Source organism: Vulpes vulpes, chromosome 11 (assembly GCF_048418805.1).
Source record: "Vulpes vulpes isolate BD-2025 chromosome 11, VulVul3, whole genome shotgun sequence".
In the NCBI taxonomy this organism is placed as follows: domain Eukaryota; kingdom Metazoa; phylum Chordata; class Mammalia; order Carnivora; family Canidae; genus Vulpes; species Vulpes vulpes.
In genome coordinates, this window is record NC_132790.1 from 22,583,419 (window position 1) to 22,592,987 (window position 9,569).

Consider the following 9,569-nt stretch of genomic DNA (forward strand, 5'->3'; position numbering starts at 1 on the left):
GAGAAGACTTGAAGAAAGGAAAAAAACAAAATCCATGTCTACATTAGAAGACATTGTGTAAAGACATATTACTTTGTCTCTGAATTTTATGTAAAGTAATTAAAATGTTAACAGTATTTAAGTTATAATGTTTATATTTAAAAGTGAAAGTATCAAATTCTCAAATGGGAAAAGAAGCAGCTATAAAATTATCTTAACTTATCAATCAGTCCTTGTATAGAACTTATACCTGTTATAACCTAATATCTCTTAGTAAGATTCAATTTTGATATAAATTTTCCTTTTCTCTCAGTTTTTGTTTTCAGTTGGATATTGATGACTACTCTTCCTATCTTTCTCCATTAAGGTTTATATCTAAGAATTACGTGCATATCACTTAGACTCACAAGATCTCAATGATTGCAATAGGCAGAGTCAGGTGTCTGAGCTAGTATATTTGCAGCACTGCAGGAAGCCTCTCCCCAGCCTCTTCCATCTTGATTCTCTCATTTACCTGGCATGTCCACCTTCAACACCCTTGAAATTAAAATCTCTACCTTCTTCTTGTTTCGGATCCCAGGGGTGGAGCATGCCAACATTTGGGTCTCCATCATCATTTGCTTCATGTACCTCGTTGCCATCCTGGGGAACTGTACCATTCTGTTTTTCATAAAATCAGTCATCTCTGCATGCATCCATGAATTACTTTCTTTCTATGTTGGCTCTCTCTGACCTAGGACTGTCCCTCTCTTCTCTTGCTACCATCCTTTTTTTTTTTTTTAATTTATTTATGATAGTCACAGAGAGAGAGAGAGAGAGAGGCAGAGACACAGGCAGAGGGAGAAGCTGGCTCCATGCACCAGGAGCCCGACGTGGGATTCGATCCCGGGTCTCCAGGATCGCGCCCTGGGCCAAAGGCAGGCGCCAAACCGCTGCGCCACCCAGGGATCCCATCTTGCTACCATCCTAAGGATAATCTTGTTCAATGCTCCCAAGAATTTCTTCTGATGCTTGCTTTGCCCAAGTATTCACAGACTCTCAGCTATGGAGTAATCAATTCTTCTCATCATGCCCTTCAATTGCTTTATTGCCATCTGCCACCCTCTGAGATACACCTCTGACCAGTGCCAGAGTCACCAGCATTGCTTTTTCTTTCAAAAATGCTTTGTTGATTCTCCCTTTCCCTTTCACTCTAAAACATCTAAGACACTCTAAGAAGGACCTCCTTTCCCATTCCTATTGCCTCCATCAGGGCATCATAAAGTTGGCCTGCTCTGACAACAAGTTCAATGTCATCTATGGCTTATTTGTGGCTGTCACAGGCATCCTAGACTTAACATTTATTTTCGTGTCCTACATTATGATACTGAAAGTAGGATTGAGCATAGCAACACAGAAGCAAAGGCTCAAAGTCCTCGACACCTGTGTTTCTCACATCTGTGCTGTGCTCATCTTCTATGTGCCCATATTCTCTCTAGCTGTTATCTACTGGTTTGCCAAACACAGTTCCCCAGTCACCAAGATCCTCATGGCTGATGTTTTCCTGTTGGTACCTCCATTGATGAACCCCATTGTATACTGTGTGAAAAGCCAACAGATAAAAAGTACGGTTTTAAGGAAGCTGTGTCAGAAACACAGCTAACAGGAATGTTTAATCACATTGAAAACCCAGTCAGCAAATGACAGAGCAAGAAGAACAAATCATTAAGGAATCAGACCATATATTAATTGCTTTACAATATCATCTTTCAACACGTTTATTAAGATTAAAGAATCAGCCTTGCAAATATGTTGGTTTAGGATTTAGGATTAGGGCTCATATGTAAACATACATCTATTCTAAGTTTCCATTTTCACCCAGCTTGCTTTAACCAGCCTTATGAGCACAGCATATGCTTGCCATTAACATTATACTTAAACTAATACTCTATACATTCATTTCAGAATTAACAGGATACATTTATATGCATAGTGATCAGAAGTGACAGAGGATTGCCTCTTCATTTAAAATAGCCCTCTTTAACTCATAATTTCCACTTTATGAAATATGCTTATGCTCTCATTTCTCTGTGTCTCCTGTGAATAAATAAATACAATTTTTTTTAAAAAAGACTAATTTTCATGGATGCCTGGGTGGCTCAGGGATTGAGCACCTGCCTTAGGCTCAGGGTGTGATCCTGGAGTTCCAGGATTGAGTCCCACATCGGGCTCCCCGCATGGAGCCTGCTTCTCCCTCTGCCTGTGTCTCTGCCTCTCTCTCTGTGTCTGTCATGAATAAATAAATAACATCTTTAAAAAGAAAAAAGACTAATTTTTTTTAAAAAAGATAAAATTATAGCTCTCGTAAAGACATAAATGAATATCCATTAAAAATTTAATTTAATTCTTTTTTTTTTTTTGTAGGCTCCACACCCAGCGTGGAGCCCAAAGTAAGGCTTGAACTCATGATCCTGAGATCAAGACCTGAACTAAGATCAGAAGTCAGATTCTCAACTGAATGACTCACCCAGGTACCCCAGATTTAATTCTCTTTTAATGAAAGTACCAGGCAAATGATACAACCAGTTCAAAGAGTCCCCCATATAAAAATTACATTTATAGATAGGAATATTGACATTAATTTGCAAATGAGTACAAATAGTTTCTTCCACTTTGTGAGACACATGTCTATTGATCTTCTACCAGACAGTATTTATTTGTGGGTCTACCTACATGAAATACTTTGGTTGCTGTTGGTATTTATCTACAACTTGCAGAGTTGGAAAATAGCTCAAAGGCATTGAAAACACCTAAGTCCACATAATCAGAATCAGATAACCCATAAGAAAGTGCTCTAGACAATGTAGCTTTCCACTGAAGCACTATAATCTCCCCCATTTAAAATAAAGTATAATTTCAAAGTGAGATTATTCTTGATCACAAAATAAGGCTTTCATTTGATTTTATCCCACTATTTACACAGATGCAGAAAGAATGGTAACATACCAAATAGGCCTTCTTAAGTTTGCAGTGCTGGAGATTTCTACATAGAATCATACTGGATGTTCCTTAGTTTTATGTATATGGCCGGTCGATGCTGGGCCAGCCCAATTCCCTCAGTTTCTGCCCACACTTGGAGAAATTCCCACAGCCAACGGTCAATGTCAGTCATTGGCGCTGAGGGCATTTGGTGGAGACGATACTCGTCTTCTAAACTCAGAACAAGCACCTGAATCGGGTGCCCCTTCTTGTTTCAGGACTTTTGCCCCTTTGAGGTGGAAGCAAATTTGTGCCCCCATCTTGGTGAGCAAATCCCAACCTAACAATGGGTAGGGACACTCAGGGATGACCATGAAGGAGTGGGATACCCGGCCTGTGCCGAGATCCACAGTTCTTCGGGTTGTCCATGAGTATTGTTTGGTGCTCGTGGCCCCTTGTACCCATGAAGTTTTGTTTGCCAATTTTCCATGGGGTTATAATAAAACTGAATGTCGTGCCCCAATGGCCACTAGGAATTCAACAGGTTGCCCCTCCACTTTAAGAGTTACCCTGGGCTCGGGGAGGGGTGCCGAACCCTGACTCCCCTAATCCTCTAGGTCCTCCATTTCTAAGGGGCAGGGGCCTTAAATCTTTTGTTAGGGCAGCTTTTCTCCCAATGGCCCTCCTCTTTGCAATAGGCACATTGGTTTTTGTTCATCTTAGGGTGCTCCCAAGGGGGACCAGGGCCATCCTCCTTACCTGTCTCTGAAGCCAGCTTCTTGAGGTGCCTTCGTCTTTCCTGTGGGTCATCCATGGTTGTGGCCAGCAGGATCTTGGCCAGATTTCGGGTCTGCCAGTCACTTAGTTTGGTTTGTTGTTCTTCCAGACTGTCTGTATTATTATAGACTCGTTCTGCCACTATCACTAAGTCCTGCAAGCTCTTCTCTCCCAGTCTCTCTAATCTTTGTAATTTCTTTTTAATATCCGGAGTGGCCTGGTTAACAAAAGCCATGATAATTGCGGCCTTTGTTTCCCGGGCTTCTGGGTTCATCGGGGTGTACTGTCTAAAAGCCTCTATGACTCTCTCTAAGAAGGCTGCTGGACTCTCATCCTTACCCTGCCTCACATCATAGACTTGGCCAGATTGGTAGGCTTGCACGCGGCAGCCTTGAGACCTGCCATTAGAGTCTGGCGGAGGACCCGGAGTCTCTCCTTACCTTCAGCTGAGTTGTAGTCCCAGGTGGGGCAGGATAAAGGGAAGGCAGCATTTATGAGGTCTGGGTTTTGAGTCGCTGTCTGTCCTCTCCCAGGACAGACTTCCGGGCTTCCACCTGATTTCGTTCTCTTTCTTCGGTGGTGGTGAAGAGAACCTGCAAGAGCTGTTGGCAGTCATCCCAAGTAGGCTGGTGGGTAAAAAGCCCGATTAGATCTCTCAGATTATCAGAGAACTTTGCATTTTGGGTTTTCCAATAATATAAATCACTGGTGGAGAATGGCCAATATAACATTAGCTGTTTGCTGGTCTCATTGGGGGGCCCCATGGTGCAGAGAGGAAGGGTGGTGGAGCCCGCCACCCCATATTCGGAGGTGGGGCCATCCGGTGGGTCCAACTGCGTGTCCCCGCTGCTGGCCCATGCACAGGGACTCCCTCGTCAGGGAGGGGTGGCGCCCCTTTTGCAGCCCCCGGTTGACTCCAAAGGAGGGGTAGAAGCGGGGAGGGATGCCCAGTAGGGCGGCAGGAGAATCAGGTCCTTCGGAGAGGAATCCTGGAAAACTGGATGAAGGGGTGCTTCGGGCATAGAGTCCATCTCCTTTTTGGCTTTCTGCAGGGCTAGATTCTCCGTGGGTCCTGCTTTGGGGGGTAAAAATGGTTTTAGCCAGGGAGGAGGATTCTCCATCATGTCCTGCCAGATCAGGATGTAGGGAACCTGGTCAGAGTGGCCGTCCAGTTTGTCCGTGAGGATCACGGTCTTAACCTGTAAGATAATAGGTAGGTGAAAAGTTCCTTCCTGGGGCCATCCTACGTCAAAAGTTGGCCATTCTGATATACAATAAATTTGGAACCTCTTTCTCCATATGTCTATGCTCAGAATACGAGCTCTTTTCCTAATACCCGAGAATTGAGAGAGCATAAGAGATAGGGGAGTGGCTTCTGTCTCCCCCATTATGTCCCCAATCCACACCAAGATACAGACAGTAAAGACGATTAACAAGGACACAACAACACAGACAAATGCACACTTAGCAAGGACATGGTAACACAGACAAACGTGCCAACAGTTAACAAGAACATGGTAACAGACAAACTTCCGAGGAGACAAAACAGAAAGTAACCTGAAGGGCTGGCAGGCGGCCCTCCTTACAGACGAGGACCTCCGTCCTCCTTACAGATGAGGACCCCATCCTCCAGGCAGGAGCAAGGGACCTCTCCTCAAGACCCCGGCCGACGGCCCACCAGCACGTCTGCCTAAGCCAATGCCGACCCAATACAGATTGGAATTCCTACAGGTACACTACAGTTTAGAGCTCTCAGAAAATATGCGCGCAAAAGGTGGAAAAAGTTGAGTGCACTCACCACGCGTGAAACCCTCCGGATGGGGTCCTAGAGGTTTCTTGGATCCCGGAGGAGCCCCCAAATGTTGTGCCCAGGATCGCGAATCCGAGAAACCGCCAAGGAGCCGACACCAATGCAATCACACGAGGGTTTATTTACAAGCTCGAGTCTGGGTCCAAGTATACCCAACGCGGGGAGCAGGGACTTGGAGCCCGAGACTAAGAGGCTTAGCAACTTTATAGGGGCCAGTGGCCAATGGGATACAAAGAAAGTTGCACAGACATGCTGGTCCGCTGAGCTGGATTTCCAGTGAGGCTGCGCCCTGGTCTTTGACTAGGGCAGGGCAGTGCCCTAAGTAATAAGCAGGTCAGCACAAGGCAGGTGCAGCCCAAAATAGAGTCAGTCCTGCTCTGCTTGTCCAGGGGTAGGGGATTTTGTTCAATTTCCTGGGTTCCACAGGGGGAGGGGCCCCTTGAGGAGCCTGGCTGGGCTAAGGCCAGGGCGAGTGCCCCCAGGACAGGAGAGGCTGTCGCCCCAGTTCGGAGAAGCAGGAGCTGCACCAATCTTCCCGGGAGGAAAGGCGCCCGCAGGGAGTTGGAGCAGGACCCCAGGAGGGCGGGGATGCCCTCAGGCTCCCTGGGACACTAACAGACACCTGCGCCCTGGGGAGAGAGCGCCGAGCTCCCTAAAGTTCTGCAGCCCGCACGGCTAGACCCGGGAGCAGCTCGGAGGGGCTCGGGCAGCAAGAGACAAGAAATCCCTGACTTCTATGGGGAGGAATATCAGGGTAACAGCAGACCTCTCCACAGAGACCTGGCAGGCCAGAAAGGGCTGGCAGGATATATTCAGGGTCTTAAATGAGAAGAACATGCAGCCAAGAATACTTTATCCAGCAAGGCTCTCATTCAAAATGGAAGGAGAGATAAAGAGCTTCCAAGACAGGCAGGAACTGAAAGAATATGTGACCTCCAAAACAGCTCTGCAAGAAATTTTAAGGGGGACTCTTAAAATTCCCCTTTAAGAAGAAGTTCAGTGGAACAATCCACAAAAACAAGGACTGAATAGATATGATGATGATGCTACACTCATATCTCTCAATAGTAACTCTGAACGGCACGGGCTTAATGACCCCATCAAAAGGCGCAGGGTTTCAGACTGAATAAAAAAGCAGGACCCATCTATTTGCTGTCTACAAGAGACTCATTTTAGACAGAAGGACACCTACAGCCTGAAAATAAAAGGTTGGAGAACCATTTACCATTCAAATGGTCCTCAAAAAAAAGCAGAGGTAGCCATCCTTATATTACATAAACTAAAATTTACCCTGAAGACTGTAGTGAGAGATGAAGAGGGACACTATCTCATACTTAAAGGATCTATCCAACAAGAGGACTTAACAATCCTCAATATATATGTGGGAGCTGCCAAATATATAAATCAATTAATAACCAAAGTGAAGAAATACTTAGATAATAATACACTTATACTTGGTGACTTCAATCTAGCTCTTTCTATACTCGATAGGTCTTCTAAGCACAACATCTCCAAAGAAACAAGAGCTTTAAATGATACACTGGACCAGATGGATTTCACAGATATCTACAGAACTTTACATCCAAGTTCAACTGACTACACATTCTTCTCAAGTGCACATGGAACTTTCTCCAGAATAGACCACATACTGGGTCACAAATTGGAACTGAACCAATACCAAAAGAGTGGGACCGTCCCTTGCATATTCTCAGACCATAATGCCTTGAAATTAGAACTAAATCACAACAAGAAGTTTGGAAGGACCTCAAACACGTGGAGGTTAAGGACCATCCTGCTAAAAGATGAAAGGGTCAACCAGGAAATTAAGGAAGAATTAAAAAGATTCATGGAAACTAGTGAGAATGAAGATACAACTGTTCAAAATCTTTAGGATGCAGCAAAAGCAGTCCTTAGGGGGAAATACATCGCAATACAAGCATCCATTCAAAAACTGGAAAGAACTCAAATACAAAAGCTAACCTTACACCTAAAGGAACTAGAGAAAAAACAGCAAATAGATCCTACACCCAGCAGAAGAAGAGAGTTAATAAAGATTCGAGCAGAACTCAATGAAATCGAGACCAGAAGAACTGTGAACAGATCAACAGAACCAGGAGTTGGTTCTTTGAAAGAATTAATAAGATAGATAAACAATTAGCCAGCCTTATTAAAAAGAAGAGAGAGAAGACTCAAATTAATAAAATCATGAATGAGAAAGGAGAGATCATTACCAACACCAAGGAAATACGAACGATTTTAAAAACATTTTGAACAGCTCTATGCCGATAAATTAGGCAATCTAGAAGAAATGGATGCATCCCTGGAAAGCCACAAACTACCAAAACTGGAACAGGAAGAAATAGAAAAACTGAACAGGCCAATAACCAGGGAGGAAATTGAAGCAGTCATCAAAAACCTCCCAAGATACAAAAGTCCAGGGCCAGATGGCTTCCCAGGGGAATTCTATCAAAAACCATACCTATTCTACTAAAGCTGTTTGGAAAGATAGAAAGAGATGGAGTACTTCCAAATTCGTTCGATGAGTCCAGCATCACCTTAAATCCAAAACCAGACAAAGACCCCACCAGAAAGGAGAATTACAGACCAATATCCCTGATCAACATGGATGCAAAAATTCTCAACAAGATACTAGCCAATCGGATCCAACAATACATTAAGAAAATTATTCACCATGACCAAGTAGGGTTTATCCCCGGGACACAAGGCTGGTTCAACACTCGTAAAACCATCAATGTGATTCATCATATCAGCAAGAGAAAAACCAAGAACCATATGATACTCTCATTAGATGCAGAGAAAGCATTTGACAAAATACAGGATCCATTCCTGATCAAAACCCTTCAGAGTGTTGGGATAGAGGGAACTTTCCTTGTCATCTTAAAAGCCATCTACGAAAAGCCCACAGCAAATATCATTCTCAATGGGGAAGCACTGGGAGCCTTTCCCCTAAGATCAGGAACAAGACAGGGATGTCCACTCTCACCACTGCTATTCAACATAGTTCTGGAAGTCCTCGCCTCAGCAATCAGACAACAAAAAAACATTAAAGGCATTCAAATTGGCAAAGAAGTCAAACTCTCCCTCTTCGCCAATGACATGATACTCTACATAGAAAACCCAAAAGCCTCCACCCCAAGATTGCTAGAACTCATACAGCAGTTTGGTAGCATGGCAGGATCCAAAATAAATGCCCAGAAATCAGTGACATTTCTATACAGTAACAATGAGACTGAAGAAAGAGAAATTAAGGAGTCAATCCCATTTACAATTGCACCCAAAAGCATAAGATACCTCGGAATAAACTTAACCAAAGAGGTAAAGGATCTATACCCTAAAAACTATAGAACACTTCTGAAAGAAATTGAGGAAGACACAAAGAGATGGAAAAATATTCCATGCTCATGGATTAGAAGAATTAATATTGTGAAAAATTCAATGTTACCCAGGGCAATTTACATGTTTAATGCAATCCCTATCAAAATTCCATGGACTTTCTTCAGAGAGTTAGAACAAATTATTTTAAGATTTGTATGGAATCAGAAAAGACCCCGAATAGCCAGGGGAATTTTAAAAAAGAAAACCATACCTGGGTGCATCACAATGCCAGATTTCAGGTTGTACTACAAAGCTGTGGTCATCAAGACAGTGTGGTACTGGCACAAAAACAGACACATAGATCAATGGAACAGAATAGAGAACCCAGAAGTGGACCCTGAACTTTATGGTCAACTAATATTCGCTAAAGGAAGAAAGACTATTCATTGGAAGAAAGACAGTCTCCTCAATAAATGGTGCTGGAGAAATTGGACATCTACATGCAGAAGAATGAAACTAGACCACTCTCTTTCACCATACACAAAGATAAACTCAAAATGGATGAAAGATCTAAATGTGAGACAAGATTCCATCAAAATCCTAGAGTAGAACACAGGCAACACCCTTTTTGAACTCTGCCACAGTAACTTCTTGCAAGATACATCCACGAAGGCAAAAGAATCAAAAGCAAAAATGATCTGTTGGGACT

General features: G+C 43.5%; 1 pseudogene; it reads left to right on the forward strand.

The window, feature by feature from the left end:
- Positions 1-498: 498 nt before the first annotated feature.
- Positions 499-1,621, forward strand: LOC112912086 (olfactory receptor 51A4-like; annotated as a pseudogene).
- Positions 1,622-9,569: the final 7,948 nt, after the last annotated feature.